At 40.7% G+C, this 18,201-nt stretch overlaps 1 protein-coding gene and 2 non-coding genes across 6 annotated transcripts in view; 2 read left to right on the forward strand and 1 right to left on the reverse strand.

The window, feature by feature from the left end:
* LOC132845493 (rho guanine nucleotide exchange factor 4-like) overlaps positions 1-18,201 on the reverse strand; it is a 124,661-nt gene that overhangs the window by 34,442 nt on the left and 72,018 nt on the right. The gene's annotated exons all lie outside the window — the stretch shown is intronic.
* On the forward strand, positions 7,138-7,210 carry trnar-ccg (transfer RNA arginine (anticodon CCG)). Its single transcript has one exon. It is a non-coding gene; the product is annotated as a tRNA-Arg (tRNA).
* Positions 9,174-9,246, forward strand: trnar-ccg (transfer RNA arginine (anticodon CCG)). The gene has a single exon. It is a non-coding gene; the product is annotated as a tRNA-Arg (tRNA).

Below are 18,201 nucleotides of genomic sequence, written 5' to 3' on the forward strand. Positions count from 1 at the left end.
TAGAGAAAGGAAAACATCTCAATGTTCTGATTCAGGATCTTCAGTTTTATCCTGCAAATGCGTTTTATTATTATGCCTTCACGTGCTGTCAGATACAAAGTTACACATGAACGAGTCCTCAAGTCATAATTACTGTACAACTGGGAGATCAGAGAACATTTTGAGACCTGACATTTAAGTTTCCTTGATGTAGGAGTCTTAAATAAATAACATTCTTGTATGATAGAGTAACATAGCGTTAAAGGAACTCTCTTATGTCTCAGTAGAGTAAAAGCTCCACATTCAGCACTTACAGTCAGTGTAGATCATATTATCAGCATCCAAAGAGATCGAAATGAACATGGTACAGTACTACGAAAGTCCAGCGAGACCATAAAATAGGCCAAATAGCGTTTGTAGAACAGAACCCTTGTAAAGCTTGACAGAAGAATATCCAGAGGTCCAACAGTTGTATAAATAGAACCTAATGCACACAAATACTGAAATCTATTTGTGTAGTAGCGCACTGTGGACATCACAAACAACACACAGCAATAAAATAAACTTTTATTTAAATCAGATCATCAGATCAACAGAGAAGCGTAATGGAGTTACAAGGACATCCTGATAGACACTAACTCTGGACTGTGCTGAATGAATATGCTGCTCTGTGGCCTAGTGGCCTAATAGCGATGTCATTACTCTCTGGGGGTTGTGGGTTTGAGTCCCACCTGAGTCATGTAGATGCTTTCTTGGAATTGTGAACCCAGTCACATAAGTTGTGAGAACAGTGTCCCTAAGCTAATTGCTCCCTGATTGGAGGTTTGATGTGATGTGTTCTAAATATAAAAGGAAAAAATATGTGCACATTAATAAATGTTGCTTCCATATAAACTTATACACCTATTTTTCACAAATGAGAAATAGTGTGGGCACGGTGGCTTAGTGGTTTACACGTTTGCCTCACACCTCCAGGGTTGGGGGTTCGATTCCCGCCTCCGCCTTGTGTGTGTGGAGTTTGCATGTTCTTCCCGTGCCTCGGGGGTTTCCTCCGGGTACTCCGGTTTCCTCCCCGGTCCAAAGACATGCATGGTAGGTTGATTGGCATCTCTGGAAAATTGTCTGTAGTGTGTGATTGTGTGAGTGAATGAGAGTGTGTGTGTGTGCCCTGCGATGGGTTGGCACTCCGTCCAGGGTGTATCCTGCCTTGATGCCCGATGACGCCTGAGATAGGCACAGGCTCCCCGTGACCCGAGGTAGTTCGGACAAGCGGTAGAAAATGAGTGAGTGAGTGAGTGAGTGAGAGAGAGAAATAGTGCTTGGACCCCTAAATCTCTCTCAGGCTGGTTAATGCAACTTATTCCCATCACAACTAGTTCAGTTCTGCTGTATTATCAGGCATACATCATCATGTGATGGAGTTCTACACTATCTGATCTGATGATACTTGCAACAGCATTAAGAAGTTCTGCATATTCAGACCCCTGAGCTCAACATCATTTAAACACTGTTAGGCTTTTCTGTCTCAGAAAAACATCAGCAATGCAGTGTGATCACATTACAGAGAAGTTCTAATGCACTAACCTTGGACTGTGATGAAAGAAACGCTTAAGTGTGGCCTAGTGGTCTAATGCAGGGCTCTCAAGTTTTGAAGACAGGCAAGCCTGACATTTCTAACCTCCCCGCAACACCCCTAAACACCCCCCATCCCCCAACACCCCCCCTCCTGCCCACAAAAATAAATAAATAAATAAATAATAATAATGGGGGAGTTGATGTTTTTGTTAAGGATCACTGACCGCAATTTAACCAAATACAAAGTATAAATTGTAAAAGTACAAAGTGTAAATACAAAGAGAGAGAGAGAGAGAGAGAGAGAGAGAGATTATGACTGGTGGTGTTTATTGTAAGTGTTTGTTGCCTTTTTGGACCCCTTTATCATTTGTAATGTTGCTCCCATATAAACCAGTTCAGCACAAGCCCAGACATTTTTAGGGTCATGATTGAGGACAATGTCCCATCCAGAGACAAGCTGTTTCGTGTTGAGGTTTTGTTCAAACCGACATTCGAAAATACCCTCTCTAATGAATGTGTTTTTTTTTATTTGTTGTTGCGTTAAATCTTACCCAGATGGTGCTATTTTCTGATTGGCTATTGTGTAGCCTCTTGTTTTGATTGGCTGATAAGTGTCAGGCTCGACAGATGCCCCTTTTCCACTGAGGCAGTTTGAGTGCTGGTTCGGAGCCTAATTTAGAACCAGTTCTTTCTTTTTCGACAGCCAAAGCACCGGCTCTGAACCAGGAAAAATGGTTCTTAAGTAGCACCAAAACGTTGCTGGTCTAGACTTAAGAACCGCTTGTGTCCGGGGCTGTGGGCGGGGCTACTGTTAGCGCCTTTGATAATGTACCTTAAGTATACTAATGTTTAATACACTTTTACTTTACTGTGAGCATTAACAGTAAAGCAACATCCGCCATTGTTGATGTGTTTGTGTTTGTCGCTGCTGCGCTAACGTTGCTGTGTAACGTGACACGTATACAGTGACGTCAGACTCGGCTCTGTGATGCTCTCTAGCCGGAGGAAAGGCAAACCGGTCCTTAGAAGGTTCGCCAGTGGAACCAACTTTGAACCAGCACCAGCACTAGCTCTGAACCAGCACCAGGGTCTTTTTGGTGGAAAAGGGGCATAAGAACTCCAGGGGAGATGCGCTTGATTCCTGCCCGGTTCCATAGAGACAGCGGTGCGGACTGATACATTTTGTCAAATAGTCAAAAAGTTTTTCTGCGTGAGAAATACGATTTGTGGCGGGAGAACGGGAGAAAAGACCCAAATGCGTGACAGCCCTGCTAATGGATGAGACATCTGTAACTGGGGATTGTGGGATTGAACCCTCCTGCTTTGCTTTTCTGTTGTTTTGGTTATCACAGAGCTAACAGCTTTAACTACAAACAGACGGTATCTTTAGGACAAGGAATACAAAAAAACAGCTAGTTGTGCTTCAGGTGAACTGCCTCAAAGAATATGTCCATGTCCATGTCCATGTCCATAACAATCCATTAATCTTTCTCTGAAGCATTATACAAAAGGTTTGGAGCACTTCTCAACATGGCATTGCTAATCCAGTGACTGGTCTCTGATCTGCTACATCATCATAGACATATATCCTCCATTTCAGTCATGTAAGTAGCGGAATGGAACCCTCAGTTGTAAGTCACTCTGGATAAGGGTGTCTGCTAAATGCTGTTAAAAAAACAATAAAAAAATGTTGTGGTTGAGTATCTCAGAAGAGAGATGAATAGATTTAGAGTATTTTTAGCTCTGGCTATGAACATGAGCATGACCCAGTTAAAGAAAATAACTGAGGCAAACAATATCACATCTAATGACCTCAAAACAATGCAACATTGAACACCACATATACACACTGTACACACTCATACACACTGTACACACTCATACACACCACACACCATACACACTGTACACACTCATACACACCATATACACACTATACATGCTATACACACTCATACACACCATACACACCATATACACACTATACATGCTATACACACTCATACACATCATATAAACACCATATACACGGTCAGCACACTATACACACTCATACACACTGTACACACTCATACACACCATATACACACTATACACACCATATATACACACCATATAAACACCATATACACGGTCAGCACACTATACACACTGTACACATTCATACACACTGTACATACTCACACACCCCACACACCATACACACTGTACACACCATATACACACCTTACATGGTATACACACTCATACACACACTATACACACTATACACACGCATACGCACCATAGACACCATATACACGGTCAGCACACTATACACACTCATACACACTGTACACATTCATACACACCGTACACACCATATACTCACTCCTACTCAGAAATATACACTCAACGAAACATAGCCATATCCTCAGAGAAGATGTAGCTGTATTAATCCACCACTCCTCCTTATGTGGCCCTTTGGTGTAATGTGTAAAGCCTCAGCCTCTGAAGCTTGTTGTATTGTGGGTTTGAGTCCCACCTCAGTTTACATTTACATCATTTGGCAGACTCTTATCCAGAGCGACGTACAGAAGTGCTTAAGTCTCTATCATTGTATACATTAACTCTGGGTCACTAGGTTACCTACTTAAGATACCATGAGGGGGGGTGGAGAACTTAGTAAGGTTGAAAACAATCCATGCAGCTGCATTTTGGATCATTTACAGAGGACGAATTGCATTCATAGGTAAACCTGCCAGCAGTGCGTTGCAGTCCAAGTTGCTATGTCATCCCTCACTGACAGATTTCTTTAGTCTAGATGAAACTCCATTATGAAGATCTTAAAGTGGTGTACACTAATATATAAGATTATGAAGAACATTAAAGCTGAGGAGGAAGTAGCAGAGATCGTCTCTTTACATCAAAACAATGCAGAAATGTGATAGAGAACTGACAAAAGAACTCTTGCTACCAAATGAAGGCTAAAGCTAGAGCGTATTTAGATCAGACCCTCAGCTAGTCTAATGAATTCAGATCATCACAAAGCTACATCTATACAGTACTTTATAATTAAAGTTTTGCTCTGTGACTCCATACATTATTGAGAGCGTTATAATGTTCGATATTATTGTATTGAGAATTTGGGTAAATATATACACAATAATCCCAAGATAGAAGAAAACTCACTAAAGCATCAGAACTAAACCAGTGCTAAAATCTTATTATATGATATTACTGATAATTCCAGCAATTCAGCACTTACTGAAACAACAGAAACTGTGAAAGAAAGAATTGTGGGAGAAAACTGCTGTATGCACCGATAAATAAACACCATCAGCACAGAGACATCTGGATAGTGCATATTATTTGAATGCACAGCAATCCAGAGTTTCTACGAAACAGGAAAAAAAAAACGATGCTATATGTAAAACGTAAAAATCGCTTTTATTCTTTTTTTTACTTGATGTTTATAGACACAGAAATTGCAGCTTGTCATGGTACCGAGACACCACAAGGAAGTGTAAACTCCTCCGTCCTGAAGATGTTCCATCTTTACCTCTGACTTTTACAAAGTGCTGACACTGGAGACTCCTTCCACATACGATACATCAACACGTTTCTCCTTACAGACATCATGTGGCGCTCTTAATGTAGACGAGATAATGTATTAGACAATAAATAAATCAACATCTTCTGACCAGAAGGTAGCAGTGGGATAAACAGGTCATGTTCACGAGTCAGGACACCTTGTATACACGTGATCTGCTTTCCTTGAGTTCTTTACCTCACAAAAAATAAAATAAAGGTGGTGGAAAAGGTGCAGTGAAACAAAGGTCTGTCTAATCAAAACACAATAATTAATCAATAATAATAATAATAACTTATTAGTTCATTTATTTATTCATTCATTCATCTTCTACCGCTTATCCGAACTACCTCGGGTCACGGGAGCCTGTGCCTATCTCAGGCGTCATCAGGCATCAAGGCAGGATACACCCTTGACGGAGTGCCAACCCATCGCAGGGCACACACACACACACTCTCATTCACTCACACACTCACACACTACGGACAATTTTCCAGAGAAGCCACCATCAACCTACCATGCATGTCTTTGGACCGGGGGAGGAAACCGGAGTACCCGGAGGAAACCCCCGAGGCACGGGGAGAACATGCAAACTCCACACACACACAAGGCGGAGGCGGGAATCGAACCCCAACCCTGGAGGTGTGAGGCAAACGTGCTAACCACTAAGCCACCGTGACCCCAATTTATTAGTTAATTAATAAAATTTTTTTTTAATGTATTTATTTATTTATTTGTTTATTTATCAGGAGTCTCAGTGTAGTGATACACAAGTAGTTTTTTAAGCTTTGGGTCTGAACGTGACCTCTGTATCCCAGTGCGTATCCCTGTATCAGAGAGACCAGAACATCTGCTGGAACAGCACTTAATCCCTCGATACCTCTAGAGAATGGGACAGAAGTAGAACATGAGTAGGAGGTCATTGGCTTACACACAAACACAGCCTCTGTTTTCTATGACAGATATTTTGTGTTGTCTTTCTACATTTTTCTCTTCACTTCTTTGTAGTAAAAAAAGACTTCACTCAGCAGCGTAAGATTCTGGGACTGTTAAAATAACCTGAGAAGTGAAGGGCATGACTAAGTGTTACACACGTACACATCCGTGTAATTAAAAGCGTTTCGCACTAGATGGCACGTCGGAGCCGAAAAACATCCCCAGCCACCCGGGTTTCCATGGCGACCTGAAAAACATCTAGTAGTTTCATACCAACTGTTCTGAGACACACATTTGTCTCTGTGCAGCAGCATAGAAATGTTCAGCATACACACATGCTGTGTCAGTTTCTATTTAAAACGTGATTAACTTTCGCAAACGTGAACCCGAGAAGGTATTTATTAATCAAGAGACTTTTCAGTACGGTTTAGGACTCAGCTCCTGTTTTGTTCAGACTGTTTCTAACACCTTGAAGCACTCTGCCATCTGCAGCGGGTGAGAAGAAGAATGCGAGGGAGAAAATAGTCGAAGGAGGTTTTGTAGATTCTGCAGGTGTCCAAAGGTTCATTAAAAAAAACAAGATGAAAGATGTTACACGCGATATGTGATGACCAAATCTGATGAGCTCATTCATCTTCTACCGCTTATCCGAACTACCTCGGGTCACGGGGACCCTGTGCCTATCTCAGGCGTCATCGGACAACAAGGCAGGATACACCCTGGACAGAGTGCCAACCCATCGCAGGGCACACACACACACTACGGACAATATTCCAGAGATGCCAATCAACCTACCATGCATGTCTTTGGACCGGGGGAGGAAACCAGAGTACCCGGAGGAAACCCCGAGGCACGGGGAGAACATGCAAACTGCACACACACAAGGTGGAGGCGGAAATCGAACCCCCAACCCTGGAGGTGTGAGGCAAATGTGCCCCCTTGTGAGCTCAATGTAATGCAAATCAAATAATCTGTCAGGGAGAATGTGCCAGTTCACATCACTTAAACATCAAATTACTCTGAAGATCTCTGAAGGCCTGAGGATATAAAGGCCTCAAAAATCATACTGTGTATCAGGCCCAGTGGCCTAATGGATAAGGCATCAGCCTCCGGAGCTGGAGATTGTGGGTTCAAGTCCCACCTGGGTTAGGTTTTGGGTAAGCGACTTCTTTACTTGTGGATGGAGAACAGTACTACAAGGGCAATAGATGAATCTCTACTAAATGCATCATGTGCTGATCTCACTGTATCCATCACACATCAACTCTATCTCTCGCACACACATAAATTGAGCTTCCACTTTTCCCACTTGTGCAGCCTCATACTGGTCCTGTGTCTTTGTGTTCATCTGCTGCAGAAACCGGAATCTAATTACTTCTACTGCGTGTGTGTGTGTGTAGTGTGTTTGTGTGTGTGAGAAAGAAACCAGGCTTTACCACCGTCATCACTGTGATTTTATGTCTCTGGAGGCCTATTCATGTAAACTCTGATACTAATGAGACACTGGAGGAAACACATACCGGCTCCATGTTCTCCGAGCTCCTGTTTAACATGTTAGACGTGTCTGTAGATGTTTTGTTTTCAGTGTCTGATCTGATCTGATCTGCTCTGATCTGATCTGATCTAGTGTGTTGTTTGTTTTTAAATGTGTCTCTCAGGAGAATGAGCCAGAAGACATCCAGGAGATCAGAATGGCTTCTAGAGAAGTTTAATACATGATGGACAGGTGAAGAGGAAGCTTTTGGTGTAGTGTTTTTCTTTAAAAAGCATGACATATGTTACGGGGTCACTCATTTCCTGTGTAAAATGACGAGTAAAAGAATTATTCTGGGTCTGTTTTTGTTGGTTGAGAGATAACAGGACTGTACTGTGTTTCCTGCACAATCTTCTGTGGCCTAATTGATAAGACATCAGCCTCTGGAGCTGGAGTTTGCTGAAGTTTTGTAGTCAAACTTTATCTGCTACACCGAACAAAGTTCTAGCCTCTAAAATAAAGCCCCAGCAACATGGAGGCAGTTCGGACCAGGCACCGTTTGGCTTCTGGAATTCACAGGAAGCCAATTTGTACAAAAATAGGACTAAATACTGAAAATTACTGAATGTAATTTTTTCCATTTCAATCACCTCCAGAAATAAAATCCACACTTACAGGTACACTTTCAGCTGAGATACTTGATATCCCAAGATCATATTTCCAATTCACTGTCCTCCAACGGGGGGCACGGTGGCTTATTGGTTAGCACGTTGTGTGTGCGCCCTGTGATGGGTTGGCACTCCGTCCAGGGTGTATCCTGCCTTGATGCCCGATGACGTCTGAGATAGGCACAGGCTCCCCGTGACCCGAGGTAGTTCGGATAAGCGGTAGAAAATGGGTGAGAGTGAGTGAGAGAGTCTCCTCCAATAATAATGACCAAAGTGCATTATAAAGTCCATTCAAAGAGCGCTATGAAAGATTTTTATAAGGCCAGTCACATGAAGCTGTATACAGTTACAGTTTTGAACAACTGGCAGGATTTTCTAGACGTCAGTTGAATTAAACGCGTGAGTTTTCCAGCAAACGTTTGAACTATTTCTTAAGGGAAATGAATAAAAAGATGCATCACAGTGATAAAAACTCAGATCCAGCTGATTTAAAGTACTGTATTACTAGATTATTGAAACATCACAGAATAATGTGTTACTGGGAGATTAGTTCACGGTCCACTGGTCTAAGACTCTGGAGCTGGTGATGGTGGGTTTGAGTCTTGAGAACTTCTCAAATAACAAGAAATAAAAATGCATATTCTTCGACGTTTGTGGACTTTACAATAATGATACAGCATTAAAGCAATGAAAGTGTGAATACACGAAGACTTACACATGATACTCCACTTATCATATGTACATCATGTGACCCAGCTTTAGCAACAAAACCTTACCATCAGTTCACACCTTCACACCAATGTTTCCTGTGTTACTGAAGTCTGTTGAAGGTCTATTGAAATCACGAATATGAAGAACTCACTGTGATGTAAATGCCTGAGCTAGAATGAATGGAAAGACACCATTAATCTCCTAAAGGTCTGAGTCTGTGTAGATCTCTGAAGGCCTGAGGATATCAGACTGCGTATCAGGCCCAGTGGCCTAATGGATAAGGCGTCAGCCTCCGGAGCTGGAGATTGTGGGTTCAAGTCCCACCTGGGTCAAGTTTCTGGTGAGCAACTTCTTTACTTGTGGATGGAGAACAGTACTACAAGGGCAATAGATGAATCTCTACTAAATACATCATGTGCTGATCTCACTGTATCCATAACAAATTACCTACTAATACAGTCCACTGTAAATCACAAGGGTTTCCTCTTTGGCCCTTTTTTCAGAAGCCAATAAAAATGTGTCCATGTTAATCATTGTATGTATTTGTCATGTCTCACTCCACAGTGGTGTTAATATGAAAACAGACACTCAGCTGCCAAAGGAAATAAACTTATAGGATGATTTCAAGCTGTGTGTTTTAGACGTGTGTTTGTCCCTCTGTTCATAATCTTACACTGAATTTTAGTGTTGAAGAGAAATCTGAGCTGCTTTTTAGAACAAACACTCGTAAAAACAGAAATAGGGATGAAACTCTGCAAATTCCTTAGTTTACAAAAGTCCTGAGTGTCTACTTTCGTAAGAGCTTCATATTAACACCACTGTGGAGTGGATATATATATATATATATATATATATATATATATATATATATATATATATATATATATATTGGTCTTTTGGTCTTTTTTGGTCTCCCCATCACATGAGACGGTGAACACTAGCATGTGTATCCTCTGCCACATGTACATCCAGTGCTTATATTTTTTAAACCTTACTAACTGACAGTACAGACAGTATAAGACACTGAAGACTATGGCTATAGACTGAAACAAGGAGATGAGCAGAGCTGCTCACTCACTCATTTTCTACCGCTTATCCGAACTACCTCGGGTCACGGGGAGCCTGTGCCTATCTCAGGCGTCATCGGGCATCAAGGCAGGATACACCCTGGACAGAGTGCCAACCCATCGCAGGGCACACACACACACACACACACACACACACACACACTCATTCATTCATTCACTCACACACACACACTACGGACAATTTTTTCCAGAGATGCCAATCAACCTACCATGCATGTCTTTGGACCGGGGGAGGAAACCGGAGTACCCGGAGGAAACCCCCGAGACACAGGGAGAACATGCAAACTCCACACACACAAGAGGGAGGCGGGAATCAAACCCCCAACCCTGGAGATGTGAGGCGAACGTGCTAACCACTAAGCCACCATGCCCCCCAGCATAGCTGCTGGAAATGTTTAAAACATGATGGAAAGGAAAATATGCAAAGAGAAATTCTCATGATGATAAAGGGCTCAGGCCATGTGTCCAGACAAACACTCACATTCCTGCCGTCATGTCTGACATCTCTGATTGGGTCGTTTGACATCTAAAGCATTTCAGGCATTTTCCTGTCAGCTGCCTGCTGCACCTTAACCAAACGATAGATCAGTATGGAATTAAACCTGCCACATGCTCCATCCGCTCTCTCTCTCTGTCTCTCTCTCTCTCATCCTCCCTCTCACTGACCTTCTACCCCAGCTTTATAGATAATCTGATTCAAACTGAAGATGACTGAATGTCCATACAAGGCCACACTTTCATAGCGAAGAGAAAATAATAAAGCACTCGTCTGCATTCAGAATGAAAATCAACAGTTTCTCTGTGAAGACATTCTTCCTCTTCTCTCTTCTCCATTATTTACACTTTCTCATATTTCTGACAGCTGTCTTCATACATCACCCTCATCTCCCATTCAGTTCAGTTCAACACAACATCCCGCTCTGGTGCTTCATTTATATCTTTAGTGTGTGTCTTTGATGTGGGACACTGACTGTTGTGTCTGTGTTAATGACACACTTTCCTTACAGTCTAATCGGGTACATTAAACTAATGCTAAAAGCTAATAGACATACTAGAGCAGGGATAAAGAGAAATTGTGTTACTGCAGATCATTAGAAAATGTGGAAAGATTTCCACATTTAAACCCATTTAACCAGGTTAGCATGTTTGCCTCACACCTCCAGGGTTGGGGGTTCGATTCCCGCCTCCGCCTTGTGTGTGTGTGGAGTTTGCATGTTCTCCCCATGCCTCGGGGGTTTCCTCCGGGTACTCCGGTTTCCTCCCCCGGTCCAAAGACATGCATGGTAGGTTGATTGGCATCTCTGGAAAATTGTCCCTAGTGTGTGATTGTGTGAGTGAATGAGAGTGCGTGTGTGTGCCCTGCGATGGGTTGGCACTCCGTCCAGGGTGTATCCTGCCTTGATGCCCGATGACGCCTGAGATAGGCACAGGCTCCCCGTGACCCGAGGTAGTTCGGATAAGCGGTAGAAAATAAATAAATGAATGAACCCATTTAAGCGTCTTTATACACATATGCATTAATAAATAAAGCAAAGAAAGAATCTTCTTGTTCATCTTTTCTTCTTCTTCTTTTTATTGCAATATTAATTTTATCTGCAGCATCTCTCAGACACACACTCACACACACACACACACACACACACACACACACACACACACACACACACACACACACACACACACAGTTGTTGTAGTGATACAGCTGATCTAAGGGGTTTAAACCCAAGCAGAACCTCAGCTTCTTCCTCTATAGAGAGAGTCACGCTGCTCTCCCACACACTGCTGGAGCAAATGTTCCTCCATTAAGAGTTCAATCAGCCAGAATCAGTCAGTAAGATGAGTTTATAATTACAGTGGAACATGACGGTCCATCCCGGCCCGGTGTGCGTGTGTGTCCTTGTGTGCTAATCAAATGTAATAACAAACTCAATCTAGATCAAACATTGTCTGAATGTTTAAATGGGTTAATCGTAACGTTATGGTGACATTTCAAATAGAAGTTCTGCCATTATTAATAAATCTGGAAGTGAGGATGAAATCACTTCGTTCTTCTGTTAAAATAATCAGCATGATGGTGGGATGAAACAGAGTCATTGATTTTTTTTCCTCTAACTGAACATCCTGAAGTGTTTTATTCTTCTTATTCCTCAGCAACTTTATAGTAGATTTCCTCCCCACACCACCAGATGGCACTCTCTTCGTTTTTCTTCTGTTGTCTGTTCCATTTCCTCCCTTCATTGTTAGCACATGTTTTCTATTTTCCTGTCAGTCATCCTGTATAATTTCTACTTTTTGGTTGTTGAGCTAAACTAGTCGTCAAATGTTCCAGGCTTTGTCTCAATCAGCTCCCTTGTTCACTAATCAGTGTGCTAAGCAGCAACTCTGCCATTTTAAGGTCTGTTCCTCTGACTATCCTACTGAAAAGTTTGTGCCCTAAAAAAATCCCACAAAACCCAGTAAGCTCACTTTCTTACTGGAGAGACGTTGTATTTTCTGAAGTCCGAACAAAATGGTGGACAAACCAAACTCTCAGCTCAGCTCCATCTACGAATGTAAGTAGCTTGTTATCGCTGTTGTAGCTTTGTGAGTTTTCACTTTATTTGATGCTCTGTTTACAGTTTGTTTGTATAATGCTTTAAAGTAAAGTCCACTAGTTAGCCTGTAGTTACTGTTTGCACTGTCATTAGCTTTTGTTTTTATGTTTAAGATTTCTTTGACGTGTCTAGCATTAGCCTAGCCCTTAGATGTGCTAGTTATTTGTTTGACACTGGAGACTCCTTTCAGACATGATACACAAAAACGTTTCTCCTCACAGAAAATGTTTACACACAGACTTTTTTTTGCTTTACACATCCATGTGTATGAGCTGTTACTATGGAAATGATAAGCTATAAGAACATGAGCGTTAAAACAAACCTGCGCTACTGTCAGAGCTGCTGTTATACTGTAGTAAACTAATCAACACTTTCTGACCAATCAGCATCCAGGACTGAACAGTGTCGTGGGCTAAAAGGCGATTCTTTACACTGTGTTTTTAAACAGAGCAGCAGAATAAAGTGGGGGAAAAAAAAAATGATTTAGCAATAATGTATAAAATAAAATACCTGAACAAAAGCCATGAAATGTGTTAAGTATTTTGAGCACAGTGTGTGTTCTATTTCCTCTGAAATCCTGCTTTTGAAAGATGAGATTAAAGCATGCTATTGTTCAGAGGCTTATGGGAAATGGGGTTAGTTCAGACTGCCAGAGAGAACAAAAAAGAGAGAAACAGTCGTGGTTTATTGTCCCTGTAGTCAACGATGCAACAGCACCTGACATCCTGTAGTCTAACTCGCTCAGTCTCGCTGCGTTCTTGTTATACCGTTTAGGACGAAGCCTTAATCATCAGCGCTCCACTGCATCACAACCACGAGGAGCAAAGAACTCAGAGACGGGGAGAGAGGAAGAGAGCGAGAGATAGAGGGGATTAGCTGTGACAAGTATAAAGGAAGAAAGGATGGCATAAAGAAGTGAGAGCTGCATTAAACTCCATGCATGAGTTCACATAGCACGTGTGCTCACGTTTTGCATGTTTTCATTCGGCGTCACAATTCGACTGAGTCGGCGTCAAGCTATATTCTGTGTCTGATTATTAAGTCAATTTTCTATTTTTCTTGCATTTCTATTGTAGTGAGGATAAGGTGTTGTGCTACTGATCGAAATGTCATGAGTTCCATTCCCAGGGCCACCAAGCAGCCACTGCTGGGCCCCTGAGAATGAAAGTCACTGGATAAGTGCTTCTGCCAAATGCTGTAAATGTAAGTTCAGTACCTAATAACTGACAGATGGATGGATGGATGGATGGATGGATGGAATGGACCACACACCAGACAAGAATGCAGCTAACACATTTTAATTCCTATCTGTTTCAAGTAGAAATTCCAAGCTTTAGTGGAACGCCGCATTAGCCACACAAGGACCTGAGTGAAATAAACCGTGTAAGTTTCACTTCTGGATTAGAGATGCATCTGAAACCAACTGATTTATTTCATACTTGATTAGTGGATAATAAAGAGGTCTTCGGTTTATGTAGTATCACGTTCATATACCAATATTAGCGAGATTTATTTGATGGTAGCAGTTCAAACATTTATTTCAGTCTTTCCTCATATTTATTCTCTCTCCTGTCTCATGAGACTCTCCCAGGCCTACATCAGGTGGCGACTGTTTTTATTTTTATTTTTTTCTCCACTGTTTGTTATCCTAGCATCTCCTGTGTGTGTGTGTCTGTGTGTCTGTGTGTGTGTGTCTGTGTGTGTGTCTCTGTGTGTGTGTGTGTGTCTGTGTGTGAGGAGCTCTCTCAGCCACACCTGCAGAGAGCAAGACTCTAAATGTCAGCTTCACTTCATCAGTTTATCTGTCTGCACTTTACTGATAAAGCACTGGCCTTGACACAACACACACACACACACACAAAAGAGAAACAAGCAATCAGTGCACACTTTTACAGTATAACACAATCAAAGATCACACTTTTCTTTCCTTTTTTAATGGGAACCAAACAAAGGTCCCCACAAGGCAATAGTTCTTATGCAAAGGGATAAAATCACTTAATCTTACAATACATTTAACATTTTAATAATCAAATATTTAAATAATAGTATTTGTTTCTTTCCTCTCTTACACATTCTTATCTTTATAGGAACTAAAGAAAGGTCTCCACAAGGTCATAATAATTAATAATTGATGTAATTCACAAAATGGATAAACCACATGGACATGAATGCATACACACACACACACACACACACACACACACACACACACATTTTCTTTAGGGGACTATTTTGAGGTCCCCACAAGGTTATAATTGATTTATATAAACATGGCGATTCAAATGGATGTTTTGACTCTTCACTCCTTTGTTTGGTGGTGTTTTAAACACCAGGCAGGAGTGAGTTCGTAATTCCATTGTATTCAGTAAATACAATGACAAAGGCTTTCATTTATTAATTTCATTCATAATTTTTAGACAAAGGGATAAATATAATATAGCATATAAGGAACATTTCGGTAATTACTTTCCACATAGATATGTTTCCTGTATATTATTTCCTCTCTCTCTCTCTCTCTCTCTCTCTCTCTCTCTCTCTCTCTCTCTCTCTCTCTCACACACACTCATACACACACACACACACCCTGACAGTCCTGCATATCCTTAGGTGTGGAGGTCTGGAGATTAATGTTACTCCTTATCTCTCACATACCACAGAAGAAACCTTCCAACCTTCTAAATCCTCCACTTAGTGCCAAGCAGCCTTCAGAGTCATGCAAACGTCGACGGGTCTGAGGGGCTTCACAGAAGAAAACGCTTGTTTGGTTATATGTAGCAGCAGAGCTTTATACAGCAAGGTTATGCACAGTTTTGCAGGTTAAATAGATGCTTAGACCAGGGGTATAAAAGTCTCTGTACAATAAGAGATATTCCAATTCAAAGGTAGTTCAATGCAAAGTATCTTGACAGTCATGAATACATACAGTATGCATAACATTTTCTATAAAACAATCTGTACTTTCTTCTCTTTTCTGAAAATGAAAGAATATTTAATTTATACATTCATTCTAGAAATAATTCCAAACTACAATGTCAGTGTTTTAAATGTCAGATCTCAGATGTCAGATCCATGGATCCTTTTTAGACAAAAAACTGTACCTGTGCTCATCACTGGGGTTTTTATCCTTCACTTTAGAACCTTTAACATGCATCAGTTTCACAAAAATTTAAATATATTGTGTATATTTTCAATACAGTGCATATACCTATATAGCAAAGAAAGAGAAAGCACTGAAGATAGGAAAGATGTACATATGATTCTACAAACCTAACAACAAGCATCAGTACAGTTTTGTCCTTTTTTTCCTGAGAGTGAATATAATATAACCACAGCCTGTACCAGCTTTTTTTTCTTTTCAGTTTCCAAATGTCCTTCATTTGAGTCTTTTCTACTCCTGGCTGGCTCACCAAAAGTGGAGCTTTGTTCAGAGGTGGGGGTTGATTTTTGTTTGTTTGTTTGGTTTTTTTTTTCCCTTCTTCATAGCGGTGCACACACAAAGCATGTGAATAGTGTAATTATTCACACATGACCTTGATTTTATCTGTAAATGCTTACAGAGTGAGACAGATGGCACCAGCACTGTGAAAAACACTGAGCAAAGCAGAAAAAAGAAGGGTTTTGCAGACATGTTCACAGAGAGGAAGGAGCTTAATTCATGGAGATGCATTTCAGCCGCAATAAAAAATCTTGACAGATTTACACTGAGAACCAATATTTTGTAAGTGATTTAAAATAACTCTCAGTGCCAGTCTCAAGTGCAGATATAATGGAAGGGTTGCATCAGGATGGACATCTGACATAAAACCTGAGCCAAATCAAGTGATGACCAGATGATCCACTGTGGTGACCTCCAACAGGGAGCAGCCAAAAGCACAAGAACAACAACGTGAGTGTTTTAATATCGCTTTTAACCCTTTTTATCGCTGGGCTGGCAAAATTGATTTTTCAATCAGTGTAAACAAACTGTGAGTCTGATCTAAAATAAATCAGGACTCTGTTCTTTCAGTGTGTTTTAGATGTGCTGCTTTTTAGATGAACATGCACTTGGAGCATCTGAGAGCAGAAATGGGTTTGATATCAACATTTACTCTGAAGATACAAACATTTGTATGGAAATAAAAAAAACAAGCTGATCTTTTCTATGAATATATCACCTCTAGTATTGTAGAGAAAAACAGAAATAGTGATGAAACTCTACAAACTCAATGCATGTCTAATTTCATATGGGCTTCATATTAACACCAATATTCAATGATCAACATGAACACAAGTAAAGCAAGAGGAAACTTCAGAAATGTTCATTCAAATGAGTCCTTGTAGTAACTTTTATAACCTCTAATGAGTAAAGAATGAATCAGATGTCACAGATGTGCAATGCTGTTATGTTGAGTTACTGTTACCACACAAAGGGTTATTAATGTAACAGCACATCTTTGAGTGTTTTATTCCTCTTATAACACAGCAACTTGCATACAAGGCTAGTTCCTGTTCCTGTTAATAAGACAAAAATGCAGCATCACGTCATATTAGCATCACGAATCAGCCGACAACGAGAGTAACTGTTGGAATAGAAATGATAACGTGCTCCGTGTGTACATTAATATAAACCAATCATTTATGTGATTATGAAATGTCAGAGATGCTGTTAAAGAAACGAACCAGCAATTTTAGATTTGAGTATTTGACATCACTGTGGTGTAAAAATGTGACTACAGGCTGGCAATATTTCTACCACATTATTAGTGCGTTATAACATTTACTTATGTTCAATGATTTATTTCCATAGATGTGAAGTCTTCAACAACTCTAAAATTATATACGAGTTCTTAGTCGTACTCTGTTTTAGTAGACCTAAGGTCCAAAAGTTCTGCTGCTAAGTATAAATATTCTGGAGAGAGAGAATAAATAATAATTATAGCCCACTTTAAAATAATAACACATCCTACCATGACATGTTTGAGAAGGTCTGAGATAATAGCAACACTTTGCTCAGCTCTTTTATTTTATTAAACATCATGCTTTTTATTTCTTCATTTATTGTTAAATTTCATGTTGTGGAATGTTCAAGAGACAAGTCCTTGTAATCTCGCTATCTCTGTGAAAAATTAATTTTTTTTTTTTTTTTCACGTTTCTAGAATCATCTCTGAAATGATTTCTTGAAAAGCATAAACATTGTCAGTCACAGTGCTGAGCAGCAATGTCACATGACCTCCTTAACCCAGACCAAACTGAGGGACAGAAGTCTGTTTGGAGAAAATTGTTGAATAAGAAAAATTAAAGGCATCATCTGATCACATGATCTTATTCATTCATCGACAAAACAATTCTGACATATCTTTAGTTCAACCTTTTACTAGACGTTCCATTCACTAGAAATTCAAACCAATATCAAATCTGAAGTCCATGGCTTATCACCATGGCAGTCACCAGCATTCTCACAGACAGGCAGCTAGTGCGACTGGGAAAACTCAAATCTAGCACCCGCACCATCAGCACTGGCACCCCCCAGGGCTGTGTTCTCTCCCCACTGCTCATCTCTCTGTACACGAATGATTGCACCTCTAATGACCCCTCTGTCAAGCTCCTGAAGTTTGCAGACGACAC

This window comes from Tachysurus vachellii, chromosome 5 (assembly GCF_030014155.1).
Source record: "Tachysurus vachellii isolate PV-2020 chromosome 5, HZAU_Pvac_v1, whole genome shotgun sequence".
Taxonomy (NCBI): Eukaryota; Metazoa; Chordata; class Actinopteri; order Siluriformes; family Bagridae; genus Tachysurus; species Tachysurus vachellii.